This window comes from Rhipicephalus microplus, chromosome 4 (genome assembly GCF_043290135.1).
Source record: "Rhipicephalus microplus isolate Deutch F79 chromosome 4, USDA_Rmic, whole genome shotgun sequence".
Taxonomy (NCBI): Eukaryota; Metazoa; Arthropoda; class Arachnida; order Ixodida; family Ixodidae; genus Rhipicephalus; species Rhipicephalus microplus.
In genome coordinates, this window is record NC_134703.1 from 56774035 (window position 1) to 56790615 (window position 16581).

The following is a 16581-nucleotide window of genomic DNA, read 5'->3' on the forward strand; positions in this document are numbered from 1 at the left end:
CATATGATTATGAAAGATGCCGTAGAGGAGGGCTCCGGAAATTTAGACTACCTGGGGTTCTTTAACGTGCACCCAAATCTGAGTACACGGGCCTACAACATTTCCGCATCCATCGGAAATGCAGCCGCCACAGCCGGGATTTGATCCCACGACTTGCGGGACAGCAGCCGAGTACCTTAACCACTAGACCACCATGGCGGGGCTATAATTCACAGCCTCTCTATATCCACCAGCATCTAACACGCTCTGGCCAGTTGTTGGTCCGCTTGGGCATATTACACTATATTGTTGAAAGTGAAATAGGGAATGAAGAAGCCTGAAGATCAAGTTTTTTTTTTGTAAGTGAATACACGCCATATGTTATATATACGGGGCCGTCAAAAGTTCCCAGGCCACTGTTCCATGTCTTCTTATGGCAGCGCGACCTGAGAATTCTTGACGGCCTCTGTACGTATACTACTCGGCTGAACAAGAGCAGTGGCCATGTTTCTCTCCGAAGCTGAGCTGGCATATCTGCAACCAGTGTCTTATCTACGGACAGTTGCGGGTTCGCGGGCGTTCATGCGCTTGCTACAGATGGCGTAGTGATCGACGTGCATGATAACACGATGGGAGCCATGGCGACGATTAATCTTGCTCAACCCCTTCGAGAGATAAGCTTTTCGGAACACTAGCCTTACGACTGCTGATGGCATGTGTCTTGCGCGTCACAAACTGCAGTGGGAATTTTCGCTCGGATTAGCACGGCCCGCTAGTATCGCTTGAGGCATTGCGCTAATTTCACGAATGCACATATTTGTGGCAAATATAGCTGGGTTCTGTTTTAACCATATTACCGTCACCTGCTTTCAGTTTTCGTCGAGAGAACTCAAGCTGCCGACGCAAAGTTACATGAACTGTACTGCGACAATCGATCGCGCCACCAGTTCTTATTGTTATAGTTGTCGTGCTTTTACCGACCACGCCAGAAATTACCCTTTCCGTCGTATTCATCCTTGCGCGGTGCAAAAACTCAGGTGAGTTCTTCTTTGTACTAATTTAATGCTGACTGGTCCCCGTTTTACAACGCGGCCTAACGTATAACCACCGAGAAACACTCCTGGTCGAAAAATGTAGCAGTTTTCTGATGCTTCCCTTGACTGCATTCAATTTGTATTTTGTTTCGCCTGTTACCGGAGTAAATATTGCTAGAAATGTGTCACGATGAATTACCAGAAGAAAATGTTTGTGCTAAGTGTGTAGAAATATTTATTAAACCGCAGACAATTTACATCAATAACTAATCAATATTAGCTTGCTGGAGATTTCGAAGCTCAAATAGCTGTACAGGGAGACTGCGCATATTGCCTATTTTGTTGTAATGCAATGAATTGTCCTCGTTAAGAGTACAGACTTTGGGGATAGCTGGTTCCGTATTTTCAATTATGTTACAGTGCCGAAAAGACAGTCGCAAGACAGGAAGGGGGTTAATAATAACATATATTTATTTTGATTTTTATTTCGAACAGTGTGGTATACTTGCATAGCAATAACGAGGACACCAAGAAAGATATCAACCATGCAAGCCTGCATATTCTACCGAGGTGGTTTCCTTCAGACGCAGAGCAATCGAAGGCCCGCTGACATACCCGGCACGTTATTTCGCTATCAAATTAGCCTCTGCTGTCTCCCGTGCTTGTTTCGCTCGCCGCGAGATGGCGCGAAAAGAGACTGTGGTTGCTCTCGCTCCCACTTGAACGCGCTGTTAGCAGCCGCCGTAGTGAGCAGGCCATACGCTTCCGTGTTCCCTTTCATTAAAATTGACACTGTACATTGATTAGTGTTTGGCAACCATAGTAGTTGCGATGCACAGACATCGAAGTAACACTAGGGACTTATGTCGCCCTTTGAGCCAAATATTACGAACTGGATCGACTTGTAATTGGAGAAGTCGACATGCCTGGTGAGCCACGTTGACCACAATGACCGAACGCCTGCAGCAGCGTTGCGGCTAACACGTCACGTTTGTGTGCTGTATCAAAATCGCCAACGACAGCGAACGGTATGTATTATGTTTAAACTGTGCGAAAGGTCTCATAAAATTTTCGAGCTATATTTTCGCTGTGCTGGGTTGGTACAGACTGCGATCCACCTGTTACGTCTCATAAAATTTTCGAGCTATATTTTCGCTGTGCTGGGTTGGTACAGACTGCGATCCACCTGTTACGCATAACCGCGCACCATGGGCTGTGTTATACGTGTGTATAATAACCGCACATGCTTGTGGGAAAGGGTTTCGTAAGGTACACAACAAACCTAGTTATGCTATTCATATAATTACCTGTCAGAGATTTTTGTCACAAACTTATATGTCAATTTCGTACATACCAAGTTTCGAAGGCGACCGCAAGATCTCCATGACGTAGGCGGCTAGATAGATTAATATAAACAGTCGAAATGCCATAGGTTCGCAAGGAAGTGCTTCGAAATCAAAAACAGTAATGCAAAGAGAACTAAATGAATAGGCGCGAACATTTCTAAACATGAAAAAAACAAAAGAAAGACGCTAACTACAACGCGGAGAGCAACACCGCTGACTCCGCCACGTGGAAAGAGCCCCACTTCCGCTCCGTGCGCCACTAATCTTCTTCCACCAGCCGGGTGGCACGAGCACGGAGAGTTCTCGACCACGGTCACCGCCACCGAGAGTGGCTCGGCTTCTGCCGCTGCTTCCGGCTCCTTTTCCGATTTCTCATCCGGCGTCCGACGATCACGGTGCCCCTGTCTTGTTTCTCGTACAGCCTTACCTGTCTTTCGTACGTTCGCGCTCTCTTCTTTTCCTACGCGCTCTGTTTAACGCTACCCGACTATCTCATCCAACTCGTTTTTCATTGAGTCTTCCCGTGAGTAGTACGCTCGCTGCTAAGCCTCCCCAAGTAATCAGTGATCCCCTCGAGGCCACTCGCGTCTGTTGGCCGATTAGCGGAGATTAGGTTCAGCGCCCAGACTCTCACCTTCCTCTGTCTATTTACGGGTCACTGTGTACAGCCTGGAGGCATCTGGTCTCGCTGACGCAAGACATGTACCTCGCTTGGTCGTCTACTGCATCCCCGAAAGCCGTTGCAGTGCCCCGTAGGCCTGTTTTTCTTTTTTTTTTTCATCCGCTACTGTAACGTTTTGCGCTTGCGATCCTCGCTTGGGCCACGAATAACTTTGCGCCCGCATTGTGTCCGTCCGCCGATTACAAGATTGCGAGACCCTCGCAGAGGGTGCAATTTTCGACGGCGAGCATGCAGGCTTAACTCTGTTCCTGTGCACTATACCTTGTCTTATTGGTTAGTCTAGCACGCTGTCAACAGTCGCGTGGTTTGTGCGCACTTATCTTTTACATTCGATGCAGTGGTTTAAATGCACTGTCTATAGTAGTTATTGCTTATCTGAAAAGATAAGCGAAAGCGACGTGCATTGCAGAGATGTCGAGTGTAATAACAATTGTTCAGGTTAACGTCCCAAAATCATGACTGTGAGGAATGCATCGTAGTAGAGGGCCCCGGAAATTTCGACCATCTTGTGTCCTTTAACGTGCACTCGCATCGCACAGGCCTTTACCCACTACAGGCACGTTACACCCACATTTAACCCCATTGAAATGAGAACATCGTGTCAGGGATCGAACCAGCGGCCTTCGGGACCACAGTCCCCAGCAGGCAAGTCTACCTTGAAGCGGTCTTCTGGGACGCAGGCGTTGTCAGCTTCATTTTCCAAGTTCTTTTTTTCCCCTCTTGAAGTACATAAATTGCATTTTGCACTAAGTTACATCGCGTTTCAACCTCGCTTCTTTCATTCCACAATTGTTTATAAGCCAAGTACACTTTTATGATCGCACATGTTCGCTTCTTGAAATCTTTCTTTTACACCTGGGGTCCAGAACGTCGAACCATTGATGGCACTTGGAGGGTCCCTTACGCTAAAGAGGAAGTAGTTTTCGGTAGCCAGAGTTACGATCGCTGATATTTTTTTGAGGCGCTCATAGGCATTCTTTAGAAGTTTTTCTTGTGCTGACAACTTGCCCGCTGTGGTGATGTTCCTTCGTCCTTTTAAATCTGGTGTGCGAATAGGCAGCGGATATTATGAAGTGTGAATAAAAGCGCACTCTCACCTGAAAGGGAAATGTGAATGGTTCTTTGCTTTCTTTTTTTTTCTTGTACGTGTATTTTAAAAGGCTCTAAGGACACCTCGCGTGTCTCAGGGTGCCCACGAGAAGTGCGAATAAACCTAACTCGCAGGCGTAGACAACTCCTATACCACTCCTATACTGTTCACGCGCTGTTTTCATATTAAGCTTGAAAGGATTCACCCTATGCGTACAGATAACAAAAGTGGCTAATGTCAGCTTAATGTGTCATTCTCTATGTCAGTTTCTTTTCTTTTTTGCTGATATTTAACTCTCGTTTCAAAATATGTGATTTCTGGCTTCGTTAGAATATGTGATTGTACCCCCTCCTCCCTCTCACCCCATATAAATAACAAAACCTGACGGTCAAACGTATGACTATGCTGGGTTGCAGAACTGGAATTCTGTTGCATCGACTGGTAGAAAGCTTGATGTGCAAAAATGTCGACAGGAAATTGCTAAGAATAATGATGGTGGCATTTAAAGGTTACGACGACTGAAACGTTCTGATGCTCGTCTAGGGGTTCTCATGCAGTGCCAAACGGGAAGAGAAATGTAGAGGCGATCGTTCAACCCGTTTGCTGCTACAGTTCTACTGCGAGAAGATGTGAAGGTTAAAACAGAGAACAACTATAAAGAACACTCTTAAAAACACAGTTCAATGTAATAAAACATGGATTAAAACATAAAAAAGATCCCTCCCCCCCCCCCTTTTTTTTTGCTCTCAGTGAAGACTGAACACCGATGAAGCTGGGACGGAACGAGAAAAGAATTTCCTTTCCATGCTAACAGCTCATCAGGAACTCGCATTTAAGCGTTCTCACGCGTACATTTTTTCTTGATGCTACACATGCACGCAGAGGGTGTTTTGACGCATGAGCTGATTACAACTAAGCCTCGCTACAATTTTCTTTTTTTTTCTCGTATCGCTGCGCACTCAGCGCAAAAGCGACTGCGTTAAAGTAAAGCAGCTAGCTGGGTAGCAGCACTCAGAGATTAGCTCTGCTCGTCATCAATGAAAGAAAACAAGATAATAAAAAATAATAGAAAAGTTGTCCCCTTTGTCATTTCCGACTCCTCGCGTGAGATTAAAACGTGTCTAGAATCGGTTGGCGCAGCCCCCGCAAGCGCATTCCATGCGCGTATCACGGCGAGCTTCTCACTAAACGTGAAACTCCGTGAACTCATCAGGAAAATGAACGTGCGAGCGAGAGTGGGTAGCAGTAGTAGTGGAAGCAGTAGCGGAACAGCGGGAACTGAACGAACGGAGCTAGATGACAGAACGATTGCAAACGGCGACAAAATTGCGTGCCATTCATTCTAATGGCGAATTCTGGCTACACAGTGCAACGTACTAAAAGGCGGTGCGAACAGAAGAGAGAGGACAATAAAAGAAGTAGCGAGGAAGCACACTTTTTTTTTTCTCACTGTATTTCTGGAAAACTGCGTGGTATACCGTGAGGAGTACGTCAGCTGGATTACAAATATTACGTTTACGAGCACAAACCTACTGAAGGGTGGTGAGAACAAGAGAGAGAGAGAGATTAAGGACCATAAGAAATCTAGCGGGGAAACAATGCTTTTTTTCCACTGTATTACTGACAAAATGTGCACAACCATGATAACTACGTCAGCCTTATTAGCAATATTACGGCTAAAGAGAAACCTCGAAGAGCCCCATATATGGCATGGTTTGACGAGTTTTTTTTTTTTACGTGTTTGAGTTATACTTATTGCGAAAATATTTAAATGCGCGAGTTTTGTAGTCTACTATCGTTATGCTACGTATATTTTATGTTTACGTGATACCAAACGACGTGTTGAAGTAATATACAATGTGGCCTCTTTGTACGTTGTACGCTACATTTATGCCAATTTTCCTAATCCGGTACATATACAGTGTAATTTAAGAGAAATTGCATAGGCCATGCAGGAACAAAGCGCGTAGACTAACCGCTACCAACAGAGTATATATTGATAGTGTACGTGTCCTAAGTCTTTATAATAGGTTGTAGACCTCGAATACCTCTGTGGGAGTGGCCCATACACTCCGCTATAGATATCTGTACAACACCGGCAGTGAGGCTGCGCTTCTATATATTCCCGGACCCTGTGTGAAGCTCGACAATCTACCCTTTTCATTTACCTGCGCTGACCTCCCGCAGTCTTCGTAGGGTTTCAGTTGGGGCCGGGACAACTGGTATTGCCAGAATGAAAGCCTCCGAGATGGATGGGCGTTTCGCGACTTCTCCGCTAGAAAATAGCGTGTGCACCGTGGTATCGTCAAAGAGGCAGATCACAACGGTTTTCTGCTCCCCCTCACTCACTCACTCACTCACTCACTCACTCACTCACTCACTCACTCACTCACTCACTCACTCACTCACTCACTCACTCACTCATTTGCTCAGACTTTGCCAGCTTAGATTATGAGCTCTGGCGGCGCCCTGCGTTGCGGGTTGAAGACGTCACATAGTCCGAGTGGTATGTTGCGCTACGCAGTACGGATTTAAGGACGCCGCTAAGGGCAGTCGGACCGGCCCACGACGTGGCGGACAGGTTAGGCCTATCTGTCCCGAGTGGCCCGCTACGTGCTAGTTCACGTCCCGATGGACCTAAATAGAGTTTTTCTATAGCATATAGACTATTGTTCAGTCCCCAAGATAAATTTATGAAACGTTGATACGTATTCGATCGTATAATTGTTGGTATGGCGAAGAAAAAAAAAAGCGAACAGCGGAAAATTAGCTCATGAGAACCGAGTGGCCTAAGGAGCGTTTATCTGCTGTGCGACACGATTAGTTGTCACGAGAGGTGGTCCCCGCAGCACTGCACGGAATTAACAGCGCAAAAGAAGGCGACATCACGGACGGAGAAAGCGGGGCGCGCCACCCAATTACGTAAATGGCATTTCTGCCCGCAGCGGCAGTAGAAAAGAAGCCTTCGCTTCCGTTTCGAAGCCCCCAGCGTCTTTCTTAGCTAGGGATCGTGTTCCCACTCTCATCTCCCACTCCCTCGCACTGAGTGTGCCTGGTACTTTGTACGCCGACGTGGCAAAGTGCAACGCCAAGGGGTGATGGAGATAAGAAATGCCCTGGTGTTGTTGCAGTGCCTTGGCAAGGCGTGAAACCTTATGCGCCAAAATATTTTCCCGCCCGCACATTGACGCTGATAGAATTGTCGATCCGTCGCGTTGAAGGATCTGTGTACACGGCAAGGAAGGACCTTCCCCTATTGTTTTGTGAGATGAAGCTCTAAGGGGTTCGTATTGGTAGTGCGCGCGTTAACGTAATGGCCCAGGCGTCTGAATGTCACACTCAAAAGCCCCGCGGCCATACTCTAGATATTGTATGTACAGCGGGCACATCGTGTGACACGAATGGACTTTTTTGAAGTCCAAGAAGTCGCCTCGAAATATAAGTTTGCTTTTTTTTGCGATTCGGTACTATTAATATGGTTGTTTTTAATAAATGGTAGGTTCCGGGATTAAAATGCGTGAAGTGTGCATCTGTGCTGGCGTGTCTCGTCGCTTCGTTTCCGCCGACGGAAATTATATATATATATATATATATATATATATATATATATATATATATATATATATATATATATATATTCTTTGGTTTATAGAAATAGTCTTTGGTTCACACAGAAATCACAGATATGCTTCATATTTATTACACTGCCTTCCTTTTTGCAACATAAGTTAGTGTGAGAATGCAACCATGAGAAATAAATCATTTCAGCTATAAGCCACTTTTTTTACGCAAAGGCACGAACGAGGTACCTCGATTGTTGTCGGTGTACTTTGGAACACGTAGTCGTACAGGCATTGGAAACACAGCTCATATGCTGTGCACCCTGCTATCTGCAGAAGTGTGTTTCGTGTGGCTAGTTGGTCAAACACGGTAAAGGTAAAACAGCGCGAACTAGGAGAGACGAAGGAAGAAATAACAGATAGGACGAGCGCTGACTAACAACTGGCTGTTTACTGACTATTGCTTCAAGGCAATATAAAGGAAAAGGTGCGGGGTAACAAGTCACGTGAACTCTTAAGCCTTACGTCCCGATACAAAGTGTAAAGCCTGCTAATCGACAAGATTACATTTTAAGGAGTGCACCTAAGCACTGGAGAAATAATTAATCTCTTCTTTGTTGGTGTTATGGACAGACCACCAACACATGTCACCCGTAGTTTATTGGCGAAAGCCTCGGCTATCAGACGACCGTGCACGCGTGGGTATATGTATATCTTCCTATGACTTTGCATTCACTGAACTCCGGCGTGCATCTGTTCGTGCTGCAATGGAATGCCCTGCCAGAGCCTTGTTTTAGACGATGATTGTTAAGGTGTTCACCAAGCCGATGATTGACAACGCCCCGTTTGTCCAATGTACGTCTTCTTGCAGGAGAGTGTTACTTCACAGACGACGTTGGTGGAGCATTTTTACGAATGGTCGCTCGTGATTTATTGTACACGAAGGCTTCTGGACTCGATCTTTGTCTGAGTGAGTCCGCCGACCTATGGTTTTATGTGTCAAGCAGCCGACACATACCACCGACTACGGCTACGTGTATTCAGCATTTATTCTACCTATAACGTTAATGTGCGTACATTAACTTATGCATCTTTTGCAGTACCATTATTTTGTTTATTGCTTATTGAAGATATTACAATCTTTATTTCTGTGGAAGCACCTGCTGCAAATAATGCGACTGCCGAGTGACTGCACAGCGACAAAGTGCAGCTGGTGCTGTACAATTGATTCTGAATATTTATAAGATAAGCCCAAGAAAATGGCCGTCCGATGTTATCACAATTATCACACGTAATAATTATGGATTCTCACGACGCAGAAGCCACTGGAGTCGGTGGCGTGTAAAAGATTTGGCTCAAGGAATCGTCTCACCATATTCACTCGTGCTCGGACGTCGCGCAACATCCCATTGTTTATAAAAAAAAAGAGTTGTTGGTGTGGTATTGCATTGGTGCAATTGAAGTGCATGTTGAGGCGTACAAGATGATCGGAATTATCGAACCCCCCCTACAATGGTATTTTTTTTCTTTAACCCATTTCCGGACGTTGAAATACAAAGCCAATCATTGGTTCTACATTTTATCAAATAATACACACCTTATATCACACGTACCTCATCAAGAAGATTCAAAGAATCATCGGCGAGTATAATAACAGTGCCGATGCCCGATTTCAATACACTTGGAAGGCCGGAACCTGCAGCGTGTTGCCATTGCCTGTAAAGGGTCGGATTCTCCGCAGCACAGGGGGACCTTTTATAATGCCACTCAGTAAGTTCACTTTTCTAACTCGCCTGGTGTGCCAGCAGTGTGCGTAAAGTCGACGCATGTTTTGTAACACGTGCAGTGATTGCAGCGCTTGTCTTGTCGAATTAGGTCATGAATCGTGATTTCACGCTGTGAGGAGAGAACGTTGAAAAAGAGCTGGCGAAGTCTGACTGTGGTATTTCGAGGCCCGTTATTGGATCCCGCACAACACATTGCGCGGGTAAAAGTTAAACGCCTTATTGAATCAATGTACCATTGGGGAGGTTTAGCAGCGCGGAGTTGTTGATAGGCCACTCTGTAGTGTTCCAGAGTATAGAAAATGGTGAAAAGAATCGAAATGTGATGAAAAGCATAATACAATCAGCGAGAAAGGGATGATCAATAAAACAAAGACGACAGGGTATAACCGAGGAACCTTCCGGTTGCTACACTGAACTTGGGAAGGGAAAGAGTAGTGTGAAAGGGTGCTAGTGTAGAAGTGTCCGTGATGACACTAAAATGCCATGGCAATAGCACTGTCCAAGAAACAAGCCAGACACCAGCCTTTGCAGTGAACTGTCACAATGTGTCGTGCAGTCCAGTTTCTCCACGGAACCGCAGCAACGCCCTCGTATCGAGTTGTTGTTTTTTTCTGACCACACGATTGCGCTCGGCGAATAGTGGCGCTGGGACACCTGGACGCTGAGCGAGCGGCCTTGAAAAACTGTGGTGCAGCTCTGCTTCCTAAAAGTAGCATATACAGTGACACACGGGAGCACAGGGTTCGCTGCTGGTAACCTTCGCACTTGTTATAGAAATCGTGGTGGCAGTGGTGTGGATTGAGAGTAGCGGCCGATGGCTAGCATGGTTGGCACGCTTATTTACGGGAGCATTGATTTGGACACCACCTTTAATTCACAGTTTGGTTGCTATCGACGCGACAGTTTGATATAAAAGCGTTACATTCATTGTTTTTCACCACTCTCTGTCCGCAAACAAGGTTGTGTCGACTATTTTAGCACCCGAGCTTTCAATACATAGGATTCAAATTTTCAGTGGCAGGTGTTTTATTCAAAATCAATTCAAGTAACTTGCCTGGAACACTGCGCTGTAGCTTGTGATCTTAGAAGGCTCATCGATTTTTATTTTCTTTATTAGTAATAAAAAAGTGGCCAGAAACCCAACAAACATTATAAGAATATAGACTTTATGAACTTTGTTATTAGTAGAACAACGAAGTGATGGCAATCTTTCATATAGATGCCGAGTGTTAAAATGTAGAAGTCTCACGTATTCTCAGCGCTGATTCAAATAACTCAATTAATCTAAAATAGAGATATAGCCTGGAACATAGATAACGTGACAGAGAGCCATAAGACATCGCATCTTATCATTACAGCACGCCGGTTATGTTTTCCTGTTTTATTTGCATCCTACGCGATTTATATCACGGCTAGTGCATGTTTATTGGCTGCTTACGGTTTGTTTTGTTTTATTTTGTTTCGTAGACGTTTATAAATGCAGCTTCATTGCCTTTAGAGTTTGAGTTCGATTACTTTTTGCGCTTGGCGTTTTGTGCATGGCTTTTTGCGCGAGGCCAGACCTATGTTATTTGCGACTACGCCAACTATCACTCCCAATGTTTTTTTTTTTTTTTTGACGATTCCAGGCTTCGCCACTCTGCACGCCACTGTGCTCGCAAAGATCTATATTTACGTCTTACCCGTGGCTATAAATACGCAGTGTAGAGGAAAGGGAAGGTGCTTGCGCAGGCGGACGTGTTTGATGCCGGAATTCAAAGAGCAAATGCTGTAATAAACGATTTTACGAAGTGCGCATTCGCGTGCTTTGAAGCTTACGTCATTTGGTCCGCCAGCGTGACAAGCAGGAGTTAACGCTTTGGTGAGAGAGTGAGAGAGAGAGAGAGAGAAGGGAGAAAATGAGGACATGGAGGAGGTGTTGATTATGCAAAGGGTGCAATTGTACGCAGACGCCTTCTTCGGGAGTCTTGGGAAAGTACTCAACGCGGCCTGATTAATGCTACGTAGAAGCGCTTATATGGCGTGAAGAATACCGCACTGCATACCAATTGTGTGACGAATACCGAGTCTGAGCGAGTCCGGGTGATTAATATTAGCCAAGCACAAAATATGTTTCATGAGTAACTCTCATTGAGCTTCACAAGTTTCACCGACCAATGCATACAACACGTCCAAAGTTAATGCAAGTTTATCGCTATCGAGCCCAGTTTCTAGACTATAATATAGCAGTCGAGATTAATGTAGGCTGTGGCTGACGACAATGAAGAATAATGCCTGAGGCTTTTGTAATGGTTTGGAGCAATAGATGACTCCACTCATTACGTAATTCGCATTGTGTGGCGCCTGGTTGTTATTTTACTGCTCCAAAACGCTTTATTACACATGTTAACGAGATTTCTTACCCGACGCGGAGGCTGCACAGGGTCAGTTTGCAATGGAGTTTCAAGTACCGGCATAGCTGTGTGGCGCAGTACGGACCCTCTTCATTAATCGCAAGTGCGCTTCTCGGCACTGCATTTTTGCCCGAATAATGACGGCACCTGTTCTACTTCAAATGAAGACCATGTCCTTGTTAAACACGCTGGGGCTCATCTATTACGCGCATTAATATCGAGATAGCTAAACCTACATTTTGCATGTCTTAGTGCAAGTAAACTGCGCTTGAACACTCCGTTTGCAGAAAGTGACTAGCCGCCATTAGTAGGGAAAGCTGCATAGCAGAAAAGCTAGCTTTACAATTATGAAAAGGGTGCCACGCGGAGGATCCGGGTTCGATTTCAATTTTGTCCTCGGTATTTATTTATTTCGTTTTTTATGATTTCATGTGATAGTGGATACGGAACCCGGCGGCGACGGCGGCGGACAACTATGGTGCCAGAATCTACCCTTCTTGTGATCTCGTAACAGCTTTCGCTTTAAAACATGCCTCCAATACCGTTTGCCTTAGACACGTTCGTCCACTAGAAATCTCCGCTTGCCTGTCCCGCGATTTCGTGAGATTTTGTTTCATATTTTGTCTACGACGAGCGTTCAAGATTGTAACTTATTGCTTTTTATACTTTTTTTTACCTTCAGCTCATGATGATTTCTATGGCACCCAAGTGACCGCACCAGAAGCACCTCTCCATAGGTAAATTTGGTCAGAAGCTATGAGTTCCAGGTGCCGATCGAAACACGGGGTTCTCGATATAAATAGATGGGGACGGGGTGAAATGAGAGAGAGGACCTAGAGGGAGCTACAAAAGAAGAAAAGGGTCCAAAGGGGTCGAAGGCTCGTTCTATCGTGTTCCGCCATCAAATGCCTTCCGGGCCCTGCTGATTGGGGCAGCTTTTGCTCAAACGCCGGACGCTCCTTATTTATTGAAGCGCTGCGAGAAAGAAGCAGGCATCGACGTCAGGCTCGGAGGGGCGAACACGCAGGCGATACCGCTTTCATCAAAGCGTAAATAACCTCGAAGGCAGCGCTTCCTTCTTTTCCCCCTTCTTTCCATCTCCTACGTCTCTCTCCCTCTATGCTGCTTCTCATCATAGCGAGGCCTGCCCCGTCAAGCGGGGCGTTCTATTGGAAATGCGTCGTCATTAGCTCTTCGTTAGCATTAAAATGGAGCGCCCTTAAAAAACACATGAACGCTGGGTCCATGACCAACGATGTTGCACGAAGTTCTCTCGCGGTTGGCCGGAAGGGGAGTTCTGTACTATACAGCGCGAGAGCCCGCATATATACGGGTTCGTTAAAAAGGGTGGTCGGTTTCGATGCCGATGTGATTACGCAGCTCAAGTAATCTGGATTCTTGTTGGCCGTGTTACTCTCCTCCTACAAGCAACTTTGTAAATTTATTCATGAGAGACAATTTCTGCTGTTTCCTTTTATTCAATCACATAAATTTACGATGGTCTTTGTAACTTATAAAGCTAACTGACTAAAAAACAACAACGTAGAATTATTAGCGAGCTGTTGGGTGGTCATTGTAAAACGTTTAGCATAAATTATAACATTGAATGTGCTTTTTTAAAAGAGTTCATGACAAATAGTTGGCGAGTCTAAGGTTTTATTATTACCATTATTATTTTTAATTAGCCGTCAAATGGCCTTACCAGGGTATTACGATGAGGGACTCATAACATAACGGGACAAGTGGGTACATCTTAATCAACTTATATAATTTTTTATAAGTGTCTACACACCTGTGTGCCAATGGCCGGTTTAAACCACTATAAATTTATTCAATGAAGCAAGAAATATGATTTATGAGCTGTCGTTGCAACATCCACCTATATTCAAGTTTGATTGATATGTCGGGTTTAACGTTCCAAAACCAGCATATGATTATGAGGGACGCCGTAGTGGAGGGCTTCGAAAATTTCGACTACCTGTGGTTCTTTAACGTGCAGCCAAATCTGAGCACACGGGCCTACAACACTTCCGCCTTCATCGGAAATGCAGCTGCCGCAGCCGGGATTTGAACCCGCGACCTGCGTGTTTATAATTTGTTGCGAACAATCACTTTATTAACGCCGAGCGAGCGTTTTTTTTTTCCATAAAGCGAAACAAGGTGGTGGGGTTGGTTTCTCGTCGAGTGAACAATGAACAGATTTCAAAGATGATGGAACAAGGGCTGTGAATAGCAAATAATTTATCTACTAGGTCGAGCTGATTCCCGATCTCCGCCTTGTCGCCTGTTTCGTAGATCTTATTTGAATATATCATGTTGTTAATTGTACTAACGTGACCCTTAAAATTATAATGGGATGAGAAATTCTTTATCAGCTAGGAGGCGTCTTGAACTGCGGCATTGTTTCAATTTCCGAATGTTTTATGCTACTTTTATCATAAGCATAATGAACTAAAAGTTAAAAGGAATATATTCATCCTAATCGAAAGATGGCGCCTTCACGCGTGTACCAGTTAGCCATCTTCCAAGGCAGATACAACATTTAATCAAGAATACAGTTTAAAATAGTGAATGCACACGTAAAAAGAAACGTACTCGGGTATATAAACGTACTTCTTGTGCGTTAGCAGAATATCCCCGAAAAAAAAAAAAGAAACAGATTATATCCACAGAGGGAATGATGAGTGTGGCGAAGCGTCCGTCATCCCGTCCGTGCTTCCGTCCGTCCGTTCGTTCTTGCTTCTGTCCTTCCGTCCGTCTGTCCGCGCGTCCGTCCATCTGTCCGTCCGTCTTCTAGTCTGTCTGTCCGTCCGCGCGTCCGTCCACCTGTCTGTCCGTCTTCTAGTCTATCTGCCCATCCGTCCGTGCGTCCATCTAGTGAACACTCCAAGTACAGCCATCTCGCATTCCCTGTGGCAAATACCAGCTCAACGCGTCCACCCATCCGTCCGCTCGTCTGCTAGTCTGTCTGTACGTCCGCCCATGCGTCCGTCCGGGCGTCTATCGAGTGACATCTCCAAGTACCGTAATCTCCCATCTCGCATCCCCTGTAGCACATACCCGCTCTAGAACGGGTATGTGCCACCGGTGGCTACGTACGACAACGAAGAAGGACAGACTCACACCCTAAGGAGCTTCGTCCCTAAAGAAGTTTGCTGCTTCACCGTTAGAGAATTAGAAAGCTAGAAAAAAATAATAGTGATCTCTAAATAATCTGCTCGTGGCTAAATTATAGCAAAAACGCGTAGGGTTTAATCAGTAACCCAAAAAATGAGGACCCCTTCAGCCTGGTTGGCGATTTAGTTAAGCGGAGAAAAAAAATACCATAGGATATGTAAATTTGCCCTTGATTAAGAATAAATAAAGAAAAGCAATGTTTTCTGCAAATGATCATGAAGGCTTTTGCGAACCAAAGAATTAACACTCTTCAGGGGGTTCAAACGACTAACGCGATGTTCCCTTAAACACAGCCTGGGTGGAAGTAGCGTGCCTAGCGCTGGCGATAATGATTGGTCCTATTCGTAAGCATATATTCTTATTCCATATAGTCCTATTCATATAGTAAGCATATAGTCATATTCGTAAGATACGGGGCCAATCTTTTTGTACTGCTGTTTGCCGATTCAAATATATTTTTTCTGTATTCATTAGTGTTGGAGGTCCCGATTCAGTCTTTGAATATGGGACCTCCTTCTGTATACTAACAAGTTGAAACACTCCTGATGGCATAATGAAATAATTTTTGATTCGGATTCTAAAGAACCACATGTGGTGAAAGCTTTTTAGGAGTACCTCACCAAGTGTCGTGCAGTGTGACAATTTTGCGGCTCTGGCGCGTAAAAACCTAAAAATTTAATATTTTTTCCGGTGCTGCGTTAATCCATAAAAAAATGAACAACTAGAGCCATTCGCTGTTTTCAAAGTAGCCATAGCAAAAACGAAGCGTTAATATTAACTTGAACTCCATTACTAGACAAATCAAAGCCTCCAAGCCTAGAGAGAGAGAGAGAGAGAGAGAGAGAGAGAGAGAGAGAGAGAGAGAGAGAGAGAGAGAGATGTAAGGGAAAGCACAGAGGGTAACGCTCAAAAAGTGTATGGTTCAATCTCGAAAGGTTGTTATAACACTCGGTGTTCGCCTAATAACAAACAAAAGTGAAGTGGTTATAGTGCCGTTTCGCATTTAGTAATTTTAACATGAGTGCTTTTTTTAAAAATTCATAATTTTTTTTCCTGGTTTAGTAAATACTCATATGGCGGGGATGAATGCCCCTGTACACAGTAAAAACTATCGTCAAGCAAACGATGTCTTATAATAATTGAACTTACGGATGTACATAAATGAACAAATAAGCTAGGAAATCGATTAATCATTCGTTGCTACCATTCGTCCCGCTTGATTAATGAGCTTGCGCCCGTGCACCAGTAAAAGACTGCGTTCAATACCGTTAATTGGTAATTACTAGATAGCGAGTCTTTCTAGTCGTTATAAATAGTGCACGTCACAAATAAAAATAGTCAAGTTTTGATTCATGATATTTGATTTATGATATGACGACTAGAGAACGCAGCTTTTGTTAATATTTGGTTGTGCAGTACACATGAATTAACAAAAGCAGGCAGCCAAAATTTTGTTTACTTGTTCACACTGCTCACAAAAAAAGACTATATATATATATATATATATATATATATAGAACTCAACACAAGAGC

The 16581-nt window shown here is 44.5% G+C and overlaps 1 protein-coding gene across 1 annotated transcript in view; it reads right to left on the reverse strand.

Moving 5' to 3' along the window:
• Positions 1 to 16581, reverse strand: part of LOC119172659 (neuronal acetylcholine receptor subunit alpha-10) — a 339242-nt gene that overhangs the window by 89457 nt on the left and 233204 nt on the right. The gene's annotated exons all lie outside the window — the stretch shown is intronic.